General features: G+C 44.8%; 1 pseudogene; it reads right to left on the reverse strand.

Annotated features, from left to right (window-relative positions):
• Nucleotides 1-3,614: 3,614 nt before the first annotated feature.
• LOC126953421 (nascent polypeptide-associated complex subunit alpha-like) lies at nucleotides 3,615-10,200 on the reverse strand (annotated as a pseudogene).
• Nucleotides 10,201-25,078: the final 14,878 nt, after the last annotated feature.

A 25,078-nucleotide genomic window follows, 5' to 3' on the forward strand; every position in this document is an offset into this window, starting at 1 on the left:
GTGAGAAAGTCCAACCCACACTACATGCAACACAGCCTTCCTATTCCAGTTGAACTTGCCCTGCTCAGCTAACCCATATAATTGTGAGCAAATAAAATGACTGTTTCTTGTTTTTCTGTTTTGATTATTAAGTGGCCGGGCGCAGTGGCTCACGCCTGTAATCCCAACACTTTGGGAGGCCGAGGTGGGCAGATCACCTGAGGTCAGGAGTTCAAGACCAGCCTGGCCAAATGGTGAAACCCTGTCTCTACTAAAAGTACAAAAATTAGCCAGCCATGGTGGCTGGCACCTCTTGTCCCAGCTACTCAGGAGGCTGAGGCAGGAGAATCACTTGAACCCAGGAGGTGGAGGTTGCAGTGAGCTGAAATCGTGCCATTGCATTACAGCCTGGGTGACAAGAGTGAAACTCCATCTCAAAAAAAAAAAAAAAAAAAAAAGATTTGGGGTGGGCTGGACAGAGTGGCTCACGTCCTAGCACTTTGTGAGGCCGAGGTGGGCGGATCACTTGTCAGGAGTTCAAGATCAGCCTGGCCACCATGGTAAAATCCCATCTCTACTAAAAATACAGATAAACTACCTGGGCATGGTGGCGCGTATCTGTAGTCCCAACTACTTGGGAGGCTGAGGCATGAGGATCATTTGAGCCTGAGGGGTAGAAGTTACAGTGAGCCGAGATCACACCATTGCACTCCAGCCTGAGCGACAGAGAGACTCTGTCTAAAAAAAAAAAAAAAAAAAAAAAAAAAAAAACGGAAGATTTGAGGTCATTTGTTCTGCAGTGGTAGATAACTGATGAACTGATGAACATATTCTGGCTGATATGGGAAAAATGGATTGTAGGGGACTTACAGGTGGAAGCAGAAATAACAGGTAGGCCACTGCAGTTGTAAGAGAGAAATGAGTGAGAACAGTGGAAAGGGAGAGAAGTCAATAAACTTGAGATGGCCGGGCGCGGTGGCTCAAGCCTGTAATCCCAGCACTTTGGGAGGCCGAGACGGGCGGATCACGAGGTCAGGAGATCGAGACCATCCTGGCTAACACGGTGAAACCCCGTCTCTACTAAAAAATACAAAAAACTAGCCGGGCGAGGTGGCGGGCGCCTGTAGTCCCAGCTACTCGGGAGGCTGAGGCAGGAGAATGGTCTAAACCCGGGAGGCGGAGCTTGCAGTGAGCTGAGATCCGGCCACTGCACCCCAGCCTGGGCGACAGAGCAAGACTCTGTCTCAAAAAAAAAAAAAAAAAAAAAAAAAAAAAAAAAAAAAACTTGAGATAAATTTTGGAGGTGGAACAGATAAGATGTATTGACAGATTTAATGTGGGTGGTCGGGGAAAGGACTGCTCCCAAGTATTTGGTTTGAGCAACCGGATGTAAGGTAATGCTGTTTATCAAAATAAGTAAGACCCAGATAGGAACAGAATTGGGAGGTGAGAAGTGAATCAGGGTCCTAGATTTCTAACATCCTAGTTACTGTGTATTGCTACAGAGCAATCTCTCTTAATCCTGCGATTTTGGCCATTTCTTAGATATCTATCATGTTGTCTTTGAAGTAAATAAATGAAGTTTTCTGACTGCAAGCCATGAATGAACTAAAGATGACTTTTGTGATTATCCAAAAAAATGTCTCAACCTAGTGAGATGGAATTGCTACATAGGAACTTTTATTAAAAATTAACTTTTAGGCAGGGTGCGGTGGCTCACGCCTGTAATCCAAGGACTTTGGAAGGCCAAAGCAGGGTGGATCACTTGAGGTCAGAAATTCAAGACCAGCCTGGCCAACATGGTGAAACCCCATCTCTAGTCTCTACTAAAAATACAAAAATTAGCCGGGCATGGTGGTGCTGTGCCTGTAATCCGAGCTACTCAGGAGGTTAAGGCAGGAGAATCACTTGAACCCGGGAGGCAGAAGATGCAGTATGCCGAGATTGTGCCATCGCACTCAGGCCTGGGTGACAGAGCAAGACTCCATCTCAAAAATTAAAATAAATAAATAAATAAAATAAAAATAAATTGGCCAGGCATGGTGGCTCACACCTGTAATCACAGCACTTTGGGAGGCTGAGGCAGGTGGATCATGAGGTCAGGAGTTTAAGACCAGCCTGGCCAAGATGGTGAAACCCCATCTCTACTAAAAATACAAAAAAATTAGCCAGGCGCAGTAGCAGGTGCCTGTAATCCCAGTTACTTGGGAGGCTGAGGCAAGAGAATTGCTTGAACTCAGGGGAAGGAGGTTGCAGTAAGCCAAGATCGTACCACTGTACTCCAGCCTGGGCAGCAGAGTGAGACTCTGTCTCAACAACAACAAAAAAAAAATAAATAAATAAATAAATAAATAAATAAAAATTAACTTTCATCCGGGTTCAGTGGCAGGTTCCTGTAAGTCCCAGCTACTTAGGCGCCTGAGGTTAAAGGATCACTTAAGCTCAGGACTGCAAGGCCAGCGTGGGCAACATACCAAGATCCTGTCTCTAAAAAACAAATTTAACTTTTTATTCATATGGACTTTTTTTTTTTTTTTTTTTTTTTTTTGAGACGGTTTCTCGCTCTGTCGCCCAGGCTGGAGTGCAGTGGCGCGATCTCGGCTCACTGCAAGCTCCGCCTCCTGGGTTTACGCCATTCTCCTGCCTCAGCCTCCTGAGTAGCTGGGACTACAGGCGCCCGCCACCACGCCCTGCTAATTTTTTGTATTTTTAGTAGAGACGGGGTTTCACCGTGGTCTCGATCTCCTGACCTTGTGATCCGCCCGCCTCGGCCTCCCAAAGTGCTGGGATTACAGGCGTGAGCCACCGCGCCCGGCCTTCATATGGACTTTTAAGGACAAGTTTCTGATATAAATAGTGCTATCACATGAGAGCAGAAAGCTGTCTGTTGACAACAGAGTCAGCAGTACAGAGGTATTAAATGCTCCACATGTCTGTAGATTGGTTTGGACTTGGCAACCCCTGCTTTGGATGGGAGAGTTACATCAACTTATATATTCAATGATATAAGTAAGCAGATACTCCAAGAGAAACAACTTGATTAAAAATTCACTAGAATGAAGTCTCAGAACTGTCACACATACTGTTTTACATTACCTAACAAAAATAGCAGGCACTGTCAGTCAGCTACCTCCAAGCCATTCCCAAACCTTCTTCAAGCCCACTTTCCAAATTGGAGAAGGGAAAATCAGATACTTTCCAAGACTCTTTCACATCTGTTCTTCCTGCTGTAAGGAGGAATCCTGCTGGGGAACTTCTAGGAAAGAGTTTGCTTCCTGATAAAAGAGGCTGACGAATCAGAAGAGTCCTCTGATACCACCATTTCCCAATTTGAACCCCATTTGTAAGAACATGGTACTTGGAGGTGGGGAGGCCATTTTGTAACCATGAAATGACCATGCAACCCTGAGGTTGAAGATAAAAGTCCATGATGGGAATAGCAGTGTAAAGAGAGGAAAGCTCCAGATGACCTTGCTGAGCAGGTGCACTCTAACTGGGAATGCCTACTGCAAACTTCTTTTTTTTTTCACCCAACGAGAAGAGCCATAACTTTATTAATAATACAAACAGCACAAATTTCAAACCAAGCTGCAGTTACTCTTTTGAAACACACACAAAAAGTCCTCATCTTCAGATTACATTAATTCCATGATAGCATTTACAATATCAGCACTGTTGTGCTTCAGGAGTCGGACTGCCTTTGCTCACACATTTGCTTGTGACAAGACCTATCCTATATCTTTAAGTTTCATACCTGTCTCCTCAAACTCCTCCTCTTCCCTCTCCTCTTGTACAGTTAAGTCTGTATGTTTTCTTGAATGTTTGAGACAATTTCACCTTGAACTTTGAACTTCTCAGCAGCTCTTAGCTGTGCTTGTTGAGATAAATCTTTGATCTTAGTTTCCCCCCATCAACTGTGTAGGTATTTGAAGCTAGGCTCTTGTAGACATCTGGTTTTGTGATAACAAAGAGGATATTCTTAGATTTCAGGATAGCGACTCTTGTAACCCTCGTAGTCTCTTGTAGCCTTTCACAGACCCAGTTTGGATGTAGCCATAGCCTTCTGTGACTTCTGTTCTTTTCTTTCTGTCTTTTGAGATGGAGTTTCTCTCTGTCTCCTAGGCTGGAGTGCAGTGGCGCAATCTCAGCTCACTGCAACCTCTGCCTCCTGGGTTCAAGTGATTCTCCTGCCTCAGCCTCCTGAGTAGCTGGGATTACAGGCATGCGCCACCATACTCAGCTAATTTTTGTATTTTCAATAGAGACTAGAGATGGGATTTCACCATGTTGCCCAGGTTGGTCTCGAACTCCTGACCTCAAGTGATCCATCTGCCTCAGCCTCCCAAAGTGCTGGGATTACAGATGTGAGCCACCATGCCTGGCCATGTACCTACCCTTCACTCCAACTGTGTTTTGCTTTCTTGACTGGTTCTTCATCGAATGCGGCTGCTGCTGCCACCTGGGCTTATTGTGTGGAATTTTGTTCCTTGAGTTCTGATACTGATTCACTGTCAGATTCACTGTTCCTTTAGTTCTGACACTGATTCACTGTCAGATTAAATGCCAGATCTGTGCAGGGAATATAAAGATGGCAGCAGAAAGAGCCCACACTTCTTATTTCAGGAGAAAATTATAAGTCTATTCCTTAAGCTAGTGCTTCCCCACCTTGTCTGGTAATGGCACACATAGAAAATGATACTACTTGGGCCTAAGCGGTGGCTCACTCCTATAATTCCAGCACTTTGGAAGACTGAGGTGGGAGGACTGCTTGAAGCCAGGAGTTCAAGACCAACCTGGGCAATATAGCAAAACTCCCATTTCTACAAAGAAATTTAAAAATTGGCTGAGGCAGGAGGATCGCTTGAGCACAGGAGTTCGAGGCTACAGTGAGCTATGATCACACCACTGCATTTCAGCCTGAGCAACAGAATAAGACCCCATCTCTTACAAGAAAAGAAGAAAGAAAGATACTATTTGTATGGTGCACTGGTGTGTAAATGGACAGGCTACTTACAGCCAGAGGTGACTGGCCCAAACACTTTAGTCACCCTCAGGCCTTTGCTAGCTGCCCTAAAGGCTGAGGGGATCAAAAACTTGACCATACCTATAAGCCATTTATGGCACACAAGTGATGGTGGCAAACTAGTTGGGAAGTTCAGCTTAAGCCATGTGGGTGGGGTGCTGTAAACTTTGCAGCAACTGACACAATAGATATCCTTTATGAGTGGAGGGAAGAAAGGATGGATGAAGCTTGATCATACACTTGGTGATGAAATTCAGGAGTCATCATATTCAGAGGATCCTGGTAAAGGTGTCTCTGGATATTACAGAAGACAATTAAGACTCCTCAAGAAAGTGACCATGGCTGGGTGCAGTGGCTCATCCCTATAATCCCAGCACTTTGTGAGGCCAAGGCAAGAGGATCACTTGAAGTCAGGAGTTCAGCCTGAGCAACAAAGTAAGACTCCATCTCTACCAAAAATAAAGAATAAAATTACCTAGACACAGTGGCATGTGCCTGTAGTCCCAGCTACTTGGGAGGCAGAGGCAGAAGAACCACGTAAGCCCAGGAGTTTGAGGCTGCAGTAAGCTACGATGGCACCACTGCACTCTAGCCTAGGTGACAGAGAGTAAGACCCTGTCTCAAAAAACACTGGAGGGGGAACCTTGCTTTTACTTCTCTCTGCACTTTTTCCTTTGTTCTTCTCTCTGCATGAAAACTGGCTTTCTCTGCTTTTCCCACCAGAGGGCAGGAGACAGCTGCCCCACCTTCCTGGTCCCAGTGATAGTGGGCCCATCCTCTGGAACCAGGCTACCTGGGTTTAAATCCTAGTTCCATCCTAAGTAGCTGTGTGACCTATAGCAAGTTACTTAACCTCTCTGTGCCTCAATTTACTCATCTCTAAACTAGTGATAATGTAATATACCTCAGTAGGGTTGTGGGAAGGAATTAAATCCATTAAACTGTATAAAATAATTTAGGACCATGTATTACTCTGTTTCCATGCTGCTGATAAAGACATACCTGAGACTGGGCAATTTTACAAAAGAAAGAGGTTTAATTGGACTTACAGTTCCACTTGGCTGGGGAAGCCTCACAATCATGGTGAAAGGCAGGGAGGAGCAAGTCCTGTCTTACACGGATGGCAGCAGGCAAAGAGAGAATGAGGAAGATGCAAAAGCGGAAACCCCTGATAAAACTATCAGATCTTGTGAGACTTATTCACTACCAGGAGAACAGTACGGGGAAACCATCCCCATGATTCAATTATCTCCCACTGGGCCCCTCCCACAACACGTGGGAATTATGGGAGTACAATTCAAAATGAGATTTGGGTGGGGACACAAAGCCAAACCGTATTAGACAATAATCACATGTAAGTGTTAGCTATTATTATCTTTAATTCCCAGGCAAGAAAATCTGATTGTCTGAGTTTGAGCCAGTGTTTCACTCCTGGCCTAATCCCCTAATCGTGCACTATATATCACTATGTACTAGTCCTCTAGAGCATTTATCTCAATTGCAATTTAAGATTTTAATGAGGACTGTATTCACCACTAGACTGTGGGACCATCTTCTTTTGTCCACCATTCTATTCTCAGTGCCTAGCACAGTAGCTATAATATGGATGAAATATAATTCTAGTGTATACCACTTACATTGTATTTTATGTGCAGCATAAACATATAATATAAATATAAACATAAATAGCTTGATGGTGGTCAAGTCCCAATAAATATGTGTTGATGACTGAATTGATGTTCCCCTCCACTATGGCTGGAGATGCCGCTGTGTGGCTGCAGAGGTCTACCCTCAGGGATGGAGAGGTGGTTCCTAATAAAGCGGTGTAAGCCGAACAGAAACCTCCAAATATATCTGCCGTTGTCAGGCACAGGGAACACAAAGTCAAATAGATGTTGGGTAGATATTGTTGGCAGCATAACTAGTTCCTCCCTCTCACCCCCTTCATCCTTAGTTTGGTAACTTTATTTATTTATTTACTTTTGAGATGGAATCTTGCTCTGTCACCCAGGCTGGAGTGCAATGGCGTGATCTCGGTTCACTGCAACTTCCACCTCCCAGGTTCAAGTGATTCTCCTGCCTCAGCCTCCTGAATAGCTGGGATTACAGGCGCCCGCCACCACGCCCAGCTAATTTTTCTGTTTTTAGTAGAGATGGGGTTTCACCAGAGTGGCCAGGCTGGCCTCTAACTCCTGACCTCAGGTGATCCACCCGCCTTGGGCTCCCAAAGTGGTGGGATTACAGGCGTAAGCCACTGTGCCCTGCCTAGTTTCGTAACTTTAAATGTTGGGTGTCAGCACATTCAGGGAAGGAACCCCAGACCCAGAAGTTGAATCATGGTTAGTCTACGGTAATTATGGTAACCACTCCCCTATCTTTGTCATCCAGTAGTAACCAATGACATGTGAAAGGATATATGTCTCGGGGGCATCTGGTAAGAAGTTGTTCCCCAGTTGAAATGAATACAGTGGGAAAGCCTGCAACCTTTCTTGCCTGGATGTCATCAAAGACAAAAGCCAAAACTGAGGGTGGTACAGTAGAACTATGACAGAAAGAGCCCAAGACCACATATGTTTATCATATAAATTACTACTTTTTTTTTGAGACAGGGTCTCACTCTGTCACCCAGGCTGGAGTGCAGTGACACAATCATGGCTGACTGCATTCTTGACTTCCTGAGCTCAAGCGATCCTCCTACCTCAGCCTCCTGAGTGGCTGGGACCACAGGTGCACACCACCACACCTGACTAATTTTTTTTTTATTTTTTGTAGTGATAGGGTCTCCCTATGTTGCCCAAGCTGGTCTCAAACTCCTGGGCTCAAGCAGTCCTCCCACCTTAGCTTCCCAAAGTGCTGGGATTACAGGTGTGAACCACCCTGCCAAGCCTACATGTTTTTGTTGTTGAAGCCACTCTAGGCAAGCACACTCTTGTAGCCAAACACAATGTAACTGATAACTATAGTCCCTTTACCTTAGGAACTGAAAATGAGGAAGGAAGACAGATTAGAAAATCAGAAGCTTAAAGTTAGGAACAGAGAGTGATGACCACTATCACCACTCCTATTCCACAATGTCCTTGACTGCATAAGATTGGAAAATGAAACAAAAGAATTGTGACACTAGAACTGTGCCATTTATTTTATTTTATTCATAAGATAAAAAATTGATAAATTGGACTTTGTCAAGATTAAAAAACTTTTTTCTGCAAAGACTCTGTTAAGAGGATGCAAAGACAAGCTATGGACTAGGGTGGAATATTTGCTAACCAAATATCTGACAGAAGCCTCGTATCTAAAAAGCATAACGAATTCTCAAAACTTAGGGGAAAAAAATTCAATTAGAAAATAGGAAAAAATATTTCACTGACAAGGATATAGTAATGTCAAATAATGAGACACGAGAAGATATTCAACACCATTACATTAAGGAATGCAAATTATTGTTGTTGTTGTTATTATTATTATTATTAGAGAAGGGTCTCACTCTGTCACCCAGGCTAGAGTATAGTCATAGCTCACTGCAGCCCTGAATTTCTGGGCTCAAGCAATCCTCCTGTCTCAGCCTGCTGATTAGCTAGGACTACAGGCTTGTGCCACTATGCCCTGCTATTAAATTTTTTTTTTTTTTTTTGTAGAGGCCGGGCGCGGTGGCTCAAGCCTGTAATCCCAGCACTTTGGGAGGCCAAGACGGGCAGATCACGAGGTCAGGAGATCGAGACCATCCTGGCTAACCCGGTGAAACCCCGTCTCTACTAAAAAATACAAAAACTAGCCGGGCGAGGTGGCGGGCGCCTGTAGTCCCAGCTACTCCGGAGGCTGAGGCAGGAGAATGGCGGGAACCGGGAGGCGGAGCTTGCAGTGAGCCAAGATCTGGCCACTGCACTCCAGCCTGGGTGACAGAGTGAGACTCTGTCTCAAAAAAAAAAAAAAAATTTTTTTTTGTAGAGGCGGGGTCTCACTATGTTGCTCAGGTTGGTCTTGAGCCCCTAACCTCAAGCAATCATCCCTCCTCAGCCTCCTGAAGTGTTGGAATCACAGGCATGAGCCACCACCCCCTGCCCAGAAATGCAGATTAAGACCACAGTGAGATACCACCACATAACTACCAAAATGACTGAAATTAAAAAATAGTGACAACACCAAATGCTGCCAATGATACAGAAAACTCAGATATCTCACACATTGGTGGTGGGAAGTGTAAAATGGTATAACCACCCTGGAAAACAGTTTGGCAGTTTCTTATACACTAAACATGTGACTACAAAATGACCCAGCAATTGCCCTTCTGGTTTCTTATCTCAGAAAAGTGAAAACTATGTCCACATAAAAACAAGTATACAAATATTCATAGCAGCTTTATTCATAATAACCCAAACCCAGATGCTGTTCAATGGGTGAATGGCTAAACAAACTGTGGTATATCCACACTGAGGAATACTACTCGGCAATGGAAAGAATCAACAGTTGACACACACAACAACTTGGATGAATCTCAAGGGCATTATGCTGAGTGAAGAAAAAGGCAGCCTCAAAAGGTCACATACTGTATGATTTCATTTACATAATATTCTGGATTTTTTTGAGATGGAATCTTGCTCTGTTGCCTAGGCTGGAGTGCAGTGGTATGATCTCGGCTCACTGCTACCTCTGCCTCCTGGGTTCAAGCAATTCTTCTGCCTCAGCCTCTTGAGTAGCTGGGACTATAGGCACACCACCATGCCCAGCTAATTTTTGTTACTTTTGGTAGAGATGGAGTTTTGCTGTTTGGGCCAGGCTGGTCTCGAACTCCTGACCTCAAGTGATCCGCCCGCCTTGGCCTCCCAAAGTGCTGGGATTACAGGCATGAGCCACTGTGCCTGGCCTACGTAACATTCTTAAAATGACAAAATTAAAGAGATGGAGAACAGATTAGTGATTGTCAGAGATTAGGGATGGTGGCGGGGAGGGAGTTGGGTGTGACTATAATTAAGTAGCATGAGGAAGATTCTTTGTGGTGATGGCATAGTTCTGTATTTTGATAGAATGGTGGTAATATGAAACTACATATGTGATAAAATTGCACAGAGCTACACACACACACACACACACACATTGTACCAATGACTCAATATCATAAAGATGCCAATTTTTTCCAAATAGCAGTAGTAGGAAACATTCTTGCTCCCATTACATGAAGGCTGCAGATTTTTTGTGGCCATATTGGACTCTGCACAATTCCATTTGTCTTTTCATTCTGGGATCCCCACTGAAGGTGCAGCCACTCTTTGGGGCATGATAGTCTCATGACAAATGGCAGAAGTTCAAGGGAGGTAGGGGAAGCACTAAAGCATACAACGTATTTTAAGCTTCTGTTCCAGTGTGGTGTAGGCCAAAGCAAGTCAACACAAGCCCAAAACTAATGGAGCAGACTGGGTTACCCCACCTATAAAAAAGCATGGCAAAGATGGGAAGGGTACGAATAATTGTGAATAAACAATGCAATCCACCACATATGTTTACTGAGATTTCAAATTAAAATCTCGAGTTTATCATAACAAATGAATTAGAAAATGTCTATGGAGGAGCAAAGAGCTAAGAATACTTGAGATTTTTTTTTTTTTTTTTTTTTTTTTTTTTGAGACAGAGTCTTGCTGAGTCACCCAGCTTGGAGTGCGGTGGCGCCATCTCGGCTCACTGCAAGCTCCGCCTCCCGGGTTCTTGCCATTCTCCTGCCTCAGCCTCCCGAGTAGCTGGGACTACAGGCACCCGCCACTACGCCCAGCTAGTTTTTTGTATTTTTAGTAGAGACGGGGTTTCACCGTGTTAGACAGGATGGTCTCGATCTCCTGACCTCGTGATCCGCCCGTCTCGGCCTCCCAAAGTGCTGGGATTACAGGCTTGAGCCACCACGCCCGGCCTACTTGAGATCTTTATAAATAAAAAAGAGAAATAAGTCAGGGTAGGACTTGTATATTTGGAAATCAACACTTGAAATAAAATCACAGGCCAGGTGTGGTGGCTCACACCTGTAATCCCAGCACTTTGGGAGGCCAAGGTGGGTGGATCACTTGAGGTCAGGAGTTCAAGACCAGCCTGGTCAACATGGTGAAACCCTGTCTCTATTAAAAAATTCAAAACAAAAAAAATTAGCTGGGCATGGTGGTGTGCACCTGTAATCCCAGCTACTCAGGAGGCTGAGGCAGGAGAATCGCTTGAATGCAGAAGAGGTTGCAGTGAGCCAAGATCGTGTCACTATACACTCTGTGTGGGCAACAGAGCGAGACTCTGTCAACAAAAACAAGAGAGAGAGAGAGAGAAAGAAAGAAAGAGAAAAGGAAGAAAGAAAAAAAGAAAGAAAGAAAGAAAGAGAAAGAAAAGAAAGAAAAGAAGAAAGAAAGAAAGAAAGAAAAAGAAAGAAAGAAAGAAAGAAAACCACAGATTTCAGACAGTATGATGCTAGCAGAGTGATTGGCAAATGGAACAAAATAGAGGACTGAAAACAAACCTATATGTGTATAAAAATCCATTGCAAGAGAGTCTGGCATTGCAAATGAAAGGAGAAATGAATTTCAGATGGAATGTGGACTTACACATGAAAGGCAAAATTGTAACACTTGAAAGAAAATATGGGAGAATATTTTTATATCTTTGGGGTCAGAAAGGACTTCTCAAAACACATGAAACAGGGCAGAAGACACCATCAATTAACAAAAGAGGAAACAGGACTAGCTATTAAACATTAAAGATGCTCAGCTATACTGGTAATTGGGGAAATACAAACTACAACTATTATGAGATATCATTTAGATGAAAACAAGTGCTGGCAAAGATTGTGGGACATGAATGACTTTCATATACAGGTGTTGGAAATGAAAATTGATATGACCACTTTAGAAAACAATTTTAGAAAACGACCAGTTTAGACGGTTTAACATTACCTAGTAAGTTTGAACATGCACATACCTTAAGACCTGATGATTCCACTTCTAGGTATATATCCTAAAAAACATTCTTTTTTTTTTTTTTTTTTTTTTTTTTTTTTTTTTTTTTTTTTTGAGACGGAGTCTCGCTCTGTCGCCCAGGCTGGAGTGCAGTGGCCAAATCTCAGCTCACTGCAAGCTCCGCCTCCCGGGTTCACGCCATTCTCCTGCCTCAGCCTCCCGAGTAGCTGGGAGTACAGGCGCCGCCACCTCGCCCGGCTAGTTTTTGTATTTCTTAGTAGAGACGGGGTTTCACCGTGTTAGCCAGGATGGTCTCAATCTCCTGACCTCGTGATCCGCCCGTCTCAGCCTCCCAAAGTGCTGGGATTACAGGCTTGAGCCACCGCGCCCGGCCCCTAAAAAACATTCTTACACACATGCATCGGGAGAAATATTTAAGAATGTTCACAGGCTGCACTGAAGCTAACAACAGGAAAGATAGCTAATGAAGTCAGCTCATTAAAGAGATGTTGTTGAAAATAGGAGCAGATTATGTTATCACAAAGCAGTGAAAATGATCATTTGCAGAGCAAACTTCTTTCTCACAAGGCAGAAGGAGGGTGTGCTAGGGTGGATATAAGAGGCTGGCTGTGAGTGAGCTGAACGTAGGGGCAAGAACAGAGCTGCAACCTGGAAGCCTTTCTCATAAAGAGGGAGATTTTGGAGTCTTCTTCGTTGGTTGCCCAAAAACTGTCTGCCCACTTGGAGATGAGCAAGCAAGATCTACAGGCAGCTCAGCCACTGCCTGCTTTGGCTCTCATGAGGCCTCCTGCCAGGAATCCCCATTAATCAAAGTCTGGGAACAAAAGCACACCAGTCAGTTCCCAGGAGCACTCACATGTCTTGCAGGCTGGCTTGGGCTTTCTGTTTCTTTCAGGGTCATTGCTGTGACTGCCCACAAATATAACTTAAAATCTCATCTCAGTGTGACTTTACGGTGATGTTTTAAAAGTCTTTCAGGGAAACTGAACATTTGCATCTTTGGAAGTTTATTCAAGGGACTAGCTAGGAAAACTCAATGTGGAAAAGTACAAGAGAGAAATTATCACACTGAAAGGTCATGTGGACAGGTGCGGTGGCTCATGCCTGTAATCCCAGCACTTTGGGACGCTGAGGGCAGGTGGACCACGAGGTCAGCAGTTCTAGATCAGCCTGACCAACATGGTGAAACCCCATCTGTACAAATACAGATGTATTGTAAAAATACAAAAAAAAATTAGCTGGGCATGGTGGCGGGCGCCTGTAACCCCAGCTACTTGGGAGGCTGAGGAAGGAGAATCGCTTGAAACCAGAAGGTGGAGGTGGCAGTGAGCCGAGATTTCACCACTACACTCTAGCCTGGGCAATAAGAGCAAAACTCTATCTCAAAAAAAAAAAAAAAAAAAAAAAAAAGAGAAAGGTCATGTGTACAAATCTTGACTTTGGGGGTTATCTGGGAACTCATTAGTAAACTGCCTGGAGAGGAAACTGGAGCTACAAGCCAGCAGAGAAAGGAAATGTATTCTTCTATCAGCTCCAGGTGGAGAGCAACAGGAATGGGGCACAAATCTGAAGAAGGGCTGGGCGCAGTGGCTCACATCTGTAATCCCAGCACTTTGGGAGGCCGAGGCGGGAGGATCACGAGGTCAGGAGTTCGAGACCAGCCTGAACAACATGGTGAAACCCTGTCTCTATTAAAAATACAAAAATTAGCCAGGGGTGGTGGTGGGCACCTGTAATCCCAGCTATTCAGGAGGCTGAGGCAGGAGAATTGCTTGAACTTGGGAGGTGGAGGTTGCAGTGAGCCGAAATCGCGCCACTGCACTCCAGCTTGGGTGACAAAGCGAGATTTCGTCTCAAAAAAAAAAAAAATTATAATAAAGAAAGAAAGAAAAAAAAAGAAAAGTCAGATTCACGATAAGCTTGTCCCAAAGCCTCAGGCACGATCGATAGTCCATTTTAGGGTGCTGCCTGACTCCTCTTCCATCTCTCCGCCTTTGGAGAGCAGATATCTGTCCATGCTTCTTCAAAGAGTGGAATGAGATCCCATCCATCTGTACATGGTTTCAACAGTAGCTTATGGAATGCTTCCTGCGTTCAGGGAGCTCTTCTAGGTACTGAAGAAGTGACTGTGAATGACAATAGACAAAACCAGACTGAGATAATGGTATGTAAAGTGTGATATGAATATGGGGGTCAGGCTCGCTCAATGCTTTTGCCGTTTCCATATGGGATGATTCCAACAAGCTACTTATAGTCAAGCTGCTAGAAATAAAGGCTTCCTTTCCCCTCTCCAGCTACCCCAATAAATCTGGGTCATTCATCATTGTTGTTCAGTTTGCACTGAGCAGCCCCAGTTAAGTGAGCTATGGTTATATTGAAATATCCACTTGGCCACGAAATGAGCGAAGGTGGGAGGTTCCTCCTGCTAATTCTCCTCACCTTCCAATACACTTCCTGGCAACCCCCAAGCGGAAAACCTTACCCTACTGTAGGCCCCCCTCCTCCCACTCTTCAAACGGCGGCGGCCCCAGCCAGGAGCGGGCTGCAGACCAGGGCCAGTCCCAGGGCCTCCGGGGTACCCCCTCTCTCTCCCGAGGGTCCCTGCCGTGCCCCGACTCGCCGCTGGGGGGCGCTGCGGCCTCGGAGTAGGAGCCGCCGGCGGGGCGGGGCGGGGCCGGCGGGACTGGGTGGAGGGCCCTGCGGCGGCGGGCGCGGCGGGCTCGGCCACAGGTAACCCGCAGGATCCGAGAGCGCTGCCTGGTGCGCGGGCGGCTGGAGGCACGGCGCTAGGCGGCGCCGAGGCCCTGGGGCCGCCGGAGCCAGCGAGAGCCCGTCCCCGTCGTCGCCCCTCGCCCCCACCCTGTCGCCAGCCTCGGTCCCTGCGGCGCGGACGTCCGGCGCGGGAGAGAAAGGTACCAGGCGACCTCGCCGGCTTCCTGGGACCCCCGCTTACACCGGGGTGGGCGACTGAGGTCGGGGAGGACGCTGTCGGGGGAAGGGGGCGCTGCTCCCTCGGCACCCCAGGATCGCCGACTGCCCGCGGGGGAGACCCGGACACTGCGTCTCGCCCCCTGGTCTGCGGCCTCCGAAAACGCCCGGCGCGAGGGGTTACCCCCCGGGGCGCCTCCTTCTTCTCCCGGCCTCAGTTGCCTCCCTGGAATATGGAACTTCGGGCGAGGGAGGTGGAGAACTTTCTTCTGGGGCTCGTGCCTTGTTCTCCTGCTCGCTTGCAGTTTGAAGGAAGGGCGGTGGGGGCGGGGGTCCGAGTACCCCGCGGTCTGCGGCGCGGAGGAGGGTCGGTCCCGGGCCTGCGGCCGCCTCCGAGTGACCCCGTCCCTCCCCGCCGTGGACGACCGCACTGGGGTGCAGGCGCAGGAGGAGAGGGGCCGATACTCCTTAGGAGCCCCATCGACGAATCCTCAGCAAGTGGCATCTCCCGGGGTCCAGGGAGCCGGCGTGCTGTCTGGTTTGGGTCCAGACATCCGCTCACCGGAGCTTATCTTGGGCATTTAAGCGTGTTGCTTCCGGTAGATCTCGGGGACAGGAGGGGAAGTGCAGCATTATTTGTGACCCGAGAGGGACTCGAATGCCTCAAAGCTGGTCAAGAATGTTTCCCCCGCGAGGTAGCATGAGATGGGTCACGTGGTAGTAAAGAGCCACTTTGGGCCCGTGAGACGGAGTTCTGATTCCACCACTTGTTAGGTGTGTGACTTTGGAAAACCCACTACTTTAAACCTTCGTTTTTAGAACTCTAAACTGCAGGTATCGTACATAACCTCGTAGTATTGTGTTCATGCAGTGAAGTGATGCGAATGAAGTGCTTGGCATTGTACTCTTGTGTGTTGGACACCTTGTTTTGCAAACCTGTTGGATGTTGAGTTCATTCATGCTTAGGTTCTGTTAGGCCAGTGTAAGTGGAAAGAACTTGGGCAATGAAGACAAACACAACTGGGTCCAAGGTGGTCCCATCCATGGTGTACTGATTGGGGATTTCTCATCCCCAAAACACCAATAGCAACCTTGGCAGGGTTTTTGTTGTTGTTTTGAGACAGTTTCCCTCTGTTGCCCAGGCTGTAAGCTTTGAACTCCTTAGCTCAAGCGATCCTCCCACCTCAGCCTGGGACTACCACACCTGGCTAATTTTGAATTTTTTTATTTTACTAGAGACAGAGTCTCACTGTGTTGCCCAAGCTGGTCTCGAACTCCTCCTGTCTCAGCCTCCCAAAGTGTTGGGATTACAGGTGTGAGCCACCATACTGGTCTGCAGCCTTGTTCTTGAGTGTGATAGGTGTGTCTATACCGATGCGTGTTACACTTTGTCATCTTTAGTATTTGTTTAGCATATGGTAACAAAAAATCTTTTAAAAATTAGGGATACAAATTAAAGCTGGGGAGCATTTTCTGCCCTCTAGGTCATACTGGAGACGGGGGAAGGGTAGAAGAGGGATGAAGAGGAATTAAAGAGACCAGAAAACAACTAGTCGCAGTGTTGGGAGGTATAAACCAATGGTAATTTTTTTAAATGCGAATTTGTTAACTCCTTATTTTTTCATGGTGGCACCGAAAATTAATCTTAGTCTCCCACTTAAACTCATCAGCCTCCCCAAAGCCTTTCCAGATAAGCATATGCTCTGTGTAAAAGCAGACTGCCTGCGATCCAACTCAGCTTACAGACAAGGCACACTTCCAACTCCCAAGGCCTCTTTCTTGTATAGAGATACTGGTGCTGCCACTGTGAAATACATCATACACTCAGACAGTATAAACCTTAGAGTGCAATGGAAAGAATAACAATAGATCACACTGAAGTATGTGTCACCCGGCTGAAGAACTAGAACATCCCCAGGCCCCTGGAGCCCCTGAGTACCCCTCTCCATGGCCATCCACTCACTTCTCACCTCCCACCCAGGGAACCACTATTCTGGATGTTGTGTTAATTTTTTCCCTTGCTTATATGAAAAACCCTGAGGAAAGGAAGTTTCCCAACAAGCATTTCCACAATAACCTGGATCGTTCTTTTTTTCTCAACGAGCATTATTATCGAACTTAAAAGCAGGCTATTGAGGGTAAGACAGAAACCACAAAAAAGCCGAAAGTCTTAAAGTGGGGGGATCTTTGAGTCTGTCTTTTTCCAGGTTTCTCCTGTCTCCCTGGCACGGATCCCGAAGGTGTGTTCTGTCTGTGTAGGGGAGACCCAGTCTCTTCCAACATAGCTTGGAGGCTGTAATTTTAAAAGCTTTGCTTGAGTCCCTAAGAAGTGGGAAAACAGTAATTTGGGTGCATGTGTTTTAGAAGTTTTTTTAAAATGCAAATTATCCAGAAGGCATTGTGTGGGATTTGAAGGATTAAGCTAAGAGTGACCTTTAAAAATGGTTTTAACAACCCAAATTCCTCTTTTCCTGGTTGGTATGTTTGTGTTACGGTCTTTAAGTTATTTCTTCAAGGTCACATGGCTTTCCTTGGTGAAGCTTACACTATTCTATTACTTCTTGGTTAAGGCAAAGATTCCGAAACTTGGTTTCATGGAGCCCTTAGTGTCTGAGTAATTTTTTCACAATTCCCCTAGGCTTCAGTAGTTAGTAATTTTTTCATAATTCCCTTAGGCTTCAGTAGTTAGTAGTTAGGTTCAGACAACTGAGTATTTACTTAGAAGTTGTTTGAAAAAATAACATATATAAACTGAGAGAAAAAAATATTTTATGTCTTTTAAAGTCACAATTACTAACCGGATGTGTATGCCTGTACTACTTCTCAAACCTTGGGATCGTGTTGGACACTGCCACTCTCATTTCCTGTTTCACATTAATATTTCCGCTGCATTTGGCTTTTATCACAGCAACCACAGAAAACCCAGCTTTGCAAAGATGTATTGTCATGGATAGGAATGTAACATGATCTGCTGTTGAAACTGCAAACTACCTCCAGTTAGTAGGTTCAGCAATGTCCAGACATGTTCGGTATACTGTTTTCCATGGAAATTTTAGAATTTTCTGCATTGCCCGTTTGAATTTGCTATAGTTGCAAACACCCAGTCAGGGGGTCCAAAATAGTAAACTTTGAAAACATTATGCTAGGTGAAATAAGTTAGTCACAGAAGGGACAATATTATATGATTCCGCTTATATTGGGTGCCTAGAGTAGTCATACACATGGAAACAGAAAGTAGTTCCATGGTGGTTACCAGGGGCTAGGGGGAGGACAGAATAGGGAATTCATGTACTATTTTTGCAACTTCTATGTGAGATTAATATTATTTCAAAATAAAGTTTTTAAAAGTTTTTTAAAAACAAGTTCTGTTGATAGTGCCCCACTGTGGGACTGTACCAAGGCACTGAGGTTAGGGACAGCAGCAGAGAAAAACTTAGGGGTGACATTACCTCTGTTTCCCAGCTCTTCCTCATCCCGTCAAGGGGGAAGAGATGGAAGAAATAGCTATGTTCTCTCTTTTTTATAGGGAAGTGTCTGCATTATTTACTAGTGGTTTCCTTTATAAACCTGAGGATCAGCTATTAAATTTCCCACTAAAACAAGAATTCTTAACCTGGGGTTCAGTGGTGGGCTACGGATACTCTAAGATCTCCCGAAATTATGTATAAGTATTTAAGTGAATGCTCTTATGTATGTTTGAGGGGGAAGAAGTTCCATAGCTTTCATCAGATTCTCAAATGGTTTCCTAAGTCAAAAAAGGTTAGTAAGCACTATAAGGAAATATTTACAGAGCCCTACCCACACCCACCCCATAAAAGGCCCCTTTATTTGGATGTCTTATCCTGTTTCATTTCTCTCTTATATCTTTCCCCCACCAGTTACAAGAGGCTTTCTTTCTGCTCAGACCTCAGATAAGCCTGACCAGTTCTTTTTCCTCAGAGCCCCCAGATATTCATCTGGATCCTGAAAAGTCCAGGACCAATTCCTCAAGAGCCACAGGAAGGCCTAGAATGAACATCTTGGAGTTCTGTATAGGGCAGATGTGAAACTGAAGTTTCACAACTGCCATATCTCTCTCTGCCCTCGTTAGGGTCCAGAAAAAATATGAAGTAAATGATAATACATGAGGTACACAGCTTTGGAAAAACTCATGAAGATGGTACTGAATGACTGAAGTCCAGTACATTCTGCCTTGGGGGAGGCAAATTTAATTTTAAGAGTATCTTCTGGTTTACACTTTATGTTCCAAATGTCTTCTAAATATAGCATATAATACATCCTACCTTGTTTCATATGCTGTGATATAGGTGAGCTATAGCATTTACACAGTGTTAGAAAAGATGTTAAATGTCAGAATTTACTTAATAAATAGGTCTCTACTCATTCAGACTGGTTTCATTTTATTTTATTTTTGAGGCAAGGTCTCACTGTCACTCAGGCTAGAGTGCAGTGGTGGGATTTCGACTCACTTCTACCTCTGCCTCCTGGGTTCAAGCCATCGTCTCACCTCAGCCTCCTAAGTAGCTGGGACTACAGGCACATAACACCATGCCCTGCTAATTTTTATATTTTTGGTAGAGACAGGGTTTCACCTTGTTGCCCAGGCTTACACTGGTTTTAAACTCAGATGAATGGGGTAGGTAAGTGGCAAAAATGATAACCTGCAAGCTCTTCTTACACATATGATTCCTCAATATTTGCTTTTATCTTAGAAATACCTCAATAAATCATGATTTGAGTCTTTCACCAATACAGGTATATTCTGGTAAGGTAGGCTAACTGCTGTAACAAACATTTCCAAACCTCAGTGGTTTAATCTAGCTCACACAAGTCCAAATCAGTTATTCCTGTTGGGCAGCTCTCCTGGGTAGCTGTCCTTCAGGTGACTCAGGGATCAAGGTTCCTTCCTTCTTGTGATGCCACCATCTTCATGTGGTCTCCAGAGTCACTGCAAGCGGGAAAGGAGTATGGCAAAAGGAAATTGTGTTGACTGCCTTCACCAGCAAGTGAAACACATCACTTCTGCTTACCTTCTATTGGCAAAACCAGTCACATGGCCCCACCTAGATTCAAGGAAGCTAGGAAATACAGTCCCTGGCTGGGCAACTGTTTCTTAGCAAAAATAATTTACTTTGGGAAAGGAATAGAACTCTTTGGTGGATGAGTAGCCATTTTTTTGTACAATAAGGTGCTAGTCTTTTTACTGGTCAATTAAATGTAACTGCTTCTCACTCTTTTTTTTTTTTTGAGACCGACTCTCGCTCTGTTGCCCAGGCTGGAGTGCAGTGGCGCGATCTCGGCTCACTGCAAGCTCCGCCTCCCGGTTCACGCCATTCTCCTGCCTCAGCCTCCTGAGTAGCTGGGACTACAGGCACCCGCCACCTCGCCCGGCTAATTTTTTTTTTGTATTTTTAGTAGAGACGGGGTTTCACCGTGGTCTCGATCTCCTGACCTTGTGATCTGCCCGCCTCGGCCTCCCAAAGTGCTGGGATTACAGGCGTGAGCCACCGCGCCCGGCTCACTCTTTTTTTTTTTTTTTTTGAACGAAGTCTCGCTCTGTTGCCTAGGCTGGATGGAGTGCAATGGTACGATCTCGGCTCACTGCAACCTCCACCACCCAGGTTCAAGTGGTTCTCCTGCCTCAGCCTCCTGAGTAGCTGGGGTTACAGGTGCCCACCACCGTGCCCGGCTCATTTTTGTATTTTTAGTAGAGTCGGGATTTTGCCATGTTGACCAAGCTGGTTTCGAACTCCTGACCTCAGGTGATCTGCCCATCTCAGCCTCCTAAAGTGCTGGATTTATAGGCGTGAGCCACTGCACCTGGCCCTATTTCTCACTTTCTAAACATATATGTGTATGTGTATATATGTGTATGTGTTTATATATATATATATACACACACACACTATATAAATAAAATGTTATGACTTCATAGTGGAGGGTGTGGAGGCGACTTCCATACAGGAAACAAATGTATCATAATTGCCATGAGAGCAAATAAAAATGCCATTAAGCCATCTAGGTTCAGATATTTATTAGGGAATGAAGCATATTTAATTTACTCAGAATCATCCAACCATGTAGAGAATTGTACATTTGAGAAAGATGGGGCAGAGAAAGATTAGCAAAGGACAAGAATATGCATGTCTTAATGGCTTCGTTAATGTTATCATAAGAGTTTAAAACTACTTTAGGCTGCCGGCAATAGGCTAGGTATGAAACTTATTTCCCCTTCCAAAAAAAAAGTTTTTGCCATGGAATGTGTTACATAATCACAAAGCGTATGTGTCACTTTTACTTATTTGCTCTTAAGGGAAAGTACAGTTGTAAAATTTGGATCTGTTTGTCTTATTTGTCTGAAGTAAATTTGTGCCCAAGAGGGTGCACAGCATCAAATGGTAGACATTAAAGGATTGCAAGATCATGTGAAAGATCCCAAGACCCAGTTAGAGTCATGGAGAAACTTCAGTAATGTGCACTAATTCTAGTAATGCTTCAGCGTCATTTATCCATTACTAGTTGACATTGGGCTGTTCTACCTAAGGAAAAGGCCCAAATAATTAAAATTTACCATCTTTTAAATCCTAATTTTCTTTTTTTTCTTTTTCCAAGACAGGGTCTCCTTCTCCTACCCAGGCGGGAGTACAGTACTGCAATATCGGCTCACTGCAAACTCCGCCTCCTGGGTTCAAGCAATTCTTGTGCCTCGGCCTCCTGAGTAGCTAGGGTTACAGGTGCGCCACCACACTTGGTTAATTTTTGTATTTTTAGTAGAGACGGGGTTTTACCATGTTAGCCAGGCTGGTCTTGAACTCCTGACCTCAAGTGATCTGCCCACCTTGACCTCCCAAAGTGCTGGGATTACAGGCCTAAGCCACCACAACTGGCCTTAAATCCTAATTTTAAAATAAAGTTTCCTGTTTCATGGTGCTCATACTGGTGTAGTGAAGGAAAAAATGTTTTTTCCTCTACTCTTGTGAGTTCTCAGCTGGGACCCCTGTAACAAAACCTAGATTAACAAGAGAAAAACACATGGAAGTTTATTAACATGTATATTTCATATATACATGGGAGAAAACTCGGGAAAGAGTAATTCTCAAAAAGATTTCTTACAACTCTGGCTTATATAGCATCTTCAACAAAGAACAGTGTACTTTTAGAGAAGTGACAAGACGAAGGAAAAATTCCTTGAGTCTTTAGTGATGGCGAGTTGTAGGAAGGCAAATACATGGGGAACTAATGGCAGATAAAGGCTAGTTAGTGCAGTTTGTTATATAGATGCCTCTGGTGCCATCTCTAGGCTGATAAGGACCTAAAGCTGTCTTCTGTGACGAACCTTTATCCTTCCTGGTGGAAAGGGGAGAAGGGACACCTTTGTTAATTTATGTCCTGCTTTTAGGCAAAAGGGGAAGGCAAAGAGCTTTTCTTTTATCCACTTGTCAGTTGCCTTCAGCTCAAAGTAATCCTTATGCCAAAGTGGCATATTATGGGGTAGCATATCCTGATACTTTTCATTGGAATTAAAGATGCACTAGCTGGGTGTGGCAGTGAGTACCTGTAGTCCCAGCTATCTGGGAGAGGCTGAGGTGGGAGGATCGCTTGAGCCCAGGAGTTTGAGGTTGCAGTGCAATATGATCATGCCTGTGCATAGCCACTGCACTGCAGCCTAGGCAACATAGCAAGACCCCATCTCGGGGAAAAAAAAAAAAAATATATATATATATATATATATATATATATATATATACACACACACACACACACACTAGATCAAATGTTGGCAAATTATAACCATGGCCAAATCCAGCTTGATGCCTGTTTCATTCCTTTGTGTGGTGTCTATAGCTGCTTTCAACTGCAATGGCAGAGTTGAGTAGTTTCCACAGAGACTCCCTGGCCCACAAAACCTGATGTATTTTACTATCTGTTTCTTTACAGAAAAACATTTGTTGAGGATGCCTTCACTAGATACAAAATTAGTATAACTCAGTTTGATAATAACTCTGTTCCTAGTTAGAACCTACTTAATCTCTGTGGCCCACTGTTATTTCACGTCTGTAGTGGGGATAAATGACCTTGAACAAGTGACTGAATTTATTTTCTCTTTTTCTTTCTCTCTTTTTTTTTTTTTTTTTGAGACAGAGTCTCTCTGTGTCACCCAGGCTGGAGTGCAATGGCGTGATCTCAGCTCGCTGCAACCTCTGCCTCCCAGGTTCAGGTGATTATCCTGCCTCAGCCTTCTGAGTAGCTGCCATTACAGGCGCCTGCCACCACGCCTGGCTAATGTTTTTGTATTTTTAGTAGAGACAGGGTTTTGCCATGTTGTCCAGGCTCTTCTGGACCTCCTGACCCCAAGTGATCTGCCCACCTTGGCCTCCCAAAGTGTTGAGATTACAGGCGTGAGCCACTGCACCCGGCCAAATTTATCTTCTTGTTAGCTGTCTGTCTTCCAGTTAGCTTCCTTAGACCAATACTTCTCATACTTATCATGTATATATCAACAAAAAAAGCCAAACTCCTGTAAAGTATTTAAAGAGGTTTATTCTGAGCTAACTATGAGTGACCATGGCCTTGGTTCTCTTTTCTTTCCTTTTTTTTTTGAGACAGAGTTTCACTCTTATTGCCCAGGCTGGAGTGCAATGGCATGATCTTGGCTCACTGTAACCTCTGCCTCCTGGGTTCCAGCGATTCTCCTGCCTCAGCCTCCAGAGTAGCTGGGATTACAGGCATGTGCCACCACACCTGGCTAACTTTGTATTTTTAGTAGAGATGGGGTTTCACCATGTTGGTGAGGCTGGTCTCAAACTCCTGACCTCAGGTGATCTGCCCGCCTCGGCCTCCCAAAGTGTTGGGATTACAGGCGCACGCTCCCATGCCTAGTTAATTTTTGTATTTTTAGTAGAGACGGGGTTTCGCCATGTTCCCTAGGCTGGTCTCAAACTCCTGGGCTCAAGCAATCCATCTGCCTCGGCCTCCCAAAGTGCTGGGATTACAGGCCTGAGCCACTGTGCCCAGCCCATCAGCTTGGTTTTATACATTTGGGGAGACGTAGATACCAATCAGGCTGAGTGAGGTGGCTTATGCCTATAGTCCCAGCACTTTGGGTGGCTAAGGCGGTCAGATTGCTTGAGCCCGGGACTTCACGACCAGCCTGTGCAACATGGTGAAAGCCCATCTATTAAAAAAAAAAAAAAAAAAAAAAAAAAAATTAGCCAGGCATGGTGGTGCATGTTTGTAGTCCTAGCTATTCAGGAGTCTGAGGTAAGAGGATCGCTTGAGCCTGGGAGCTCGAGACTTCAGTGAGCCAAGACTGGCACCACTGTACTCCAACAGAGTGTAAGACCCTGAGCAAAACCCTGTCTCAAAAAAAAAAAAAAAAAAAAAAAAAAAGGCATCAATCAATACCTGTGAGGTGTATTGGTTTGGTTCAAAGTTTTTCTCATTGGCAATTGGTTGCAAAAGTTATTATCTAAAGACCTGGAATCGATGGAAGTCTCTGGGTTAAGATAAGGGGTTGGGGAGGCCAAGGTTCTTCTTATGTAGGTGAAGTCTCACAGGCGGCCACTGTTAGAGACCATAGATGGCCAATGTTTTCTGTTTAAACCTTTAAAAGATGCTGGACTCTCAGTTGATCTCTTCAGGATGTGGAGGGACTAGAGGGGGTAAGATCTAGTTATGTTAATAGAGATTCTTTGCAGAAGCAATTTTTCCCCCACAAAAGATGGCTCTGTAGGGCCATTTCAAAATATGGCAAAGAAACATATTTTGGGATAAAATACTTTGATTTTCTTCTTTCTCTGTCATGTGATACTAGAGTCAGATTGGAAATTGGTACCTTATTGCTACAAAGAATCTGTTTTGCAGTCTTAAGATCTCTGTTTTAATGTTAATGCTGGTCAGTTGTGCCTGAACTCCAAAAGGGAGAGGGTATAATGAAGCACGTCTGCTTCCCCCACCCCCGCCTGTTTTTCAGGTTTCTTTGGAATCCCTTGGCCCAGGTGGGGCTGAGGGGGATCCATTCAGTTGGATGGGGGAGCTTAGAATTTTATTTTTGGTTTAAATGTAAGAATAATCTGGGGAATATATTAAAATTTGGGAATTCTCAGCCTTACTCCATAGATTCTAATTCACTAGGTCTGAGGAGGCACACATTTAACAATCACCTCAGATTCTGATGAGGTGACCTGTGGTCCACACTTTATTTTAT

This window comes from Macaca thibetana, chromosome 4, assembly GCF_024542745.1.
Source record: "Macaca thibetana thibetana isolate TM-01 chromosome 4, ASM2454274v1, whole genome shotgun sequence".
NCBI lineage: Eukaryota > Metazoa > Chordata > Mammalia > Primates > Cercopithecidae > Macaca > Macaca thibetana.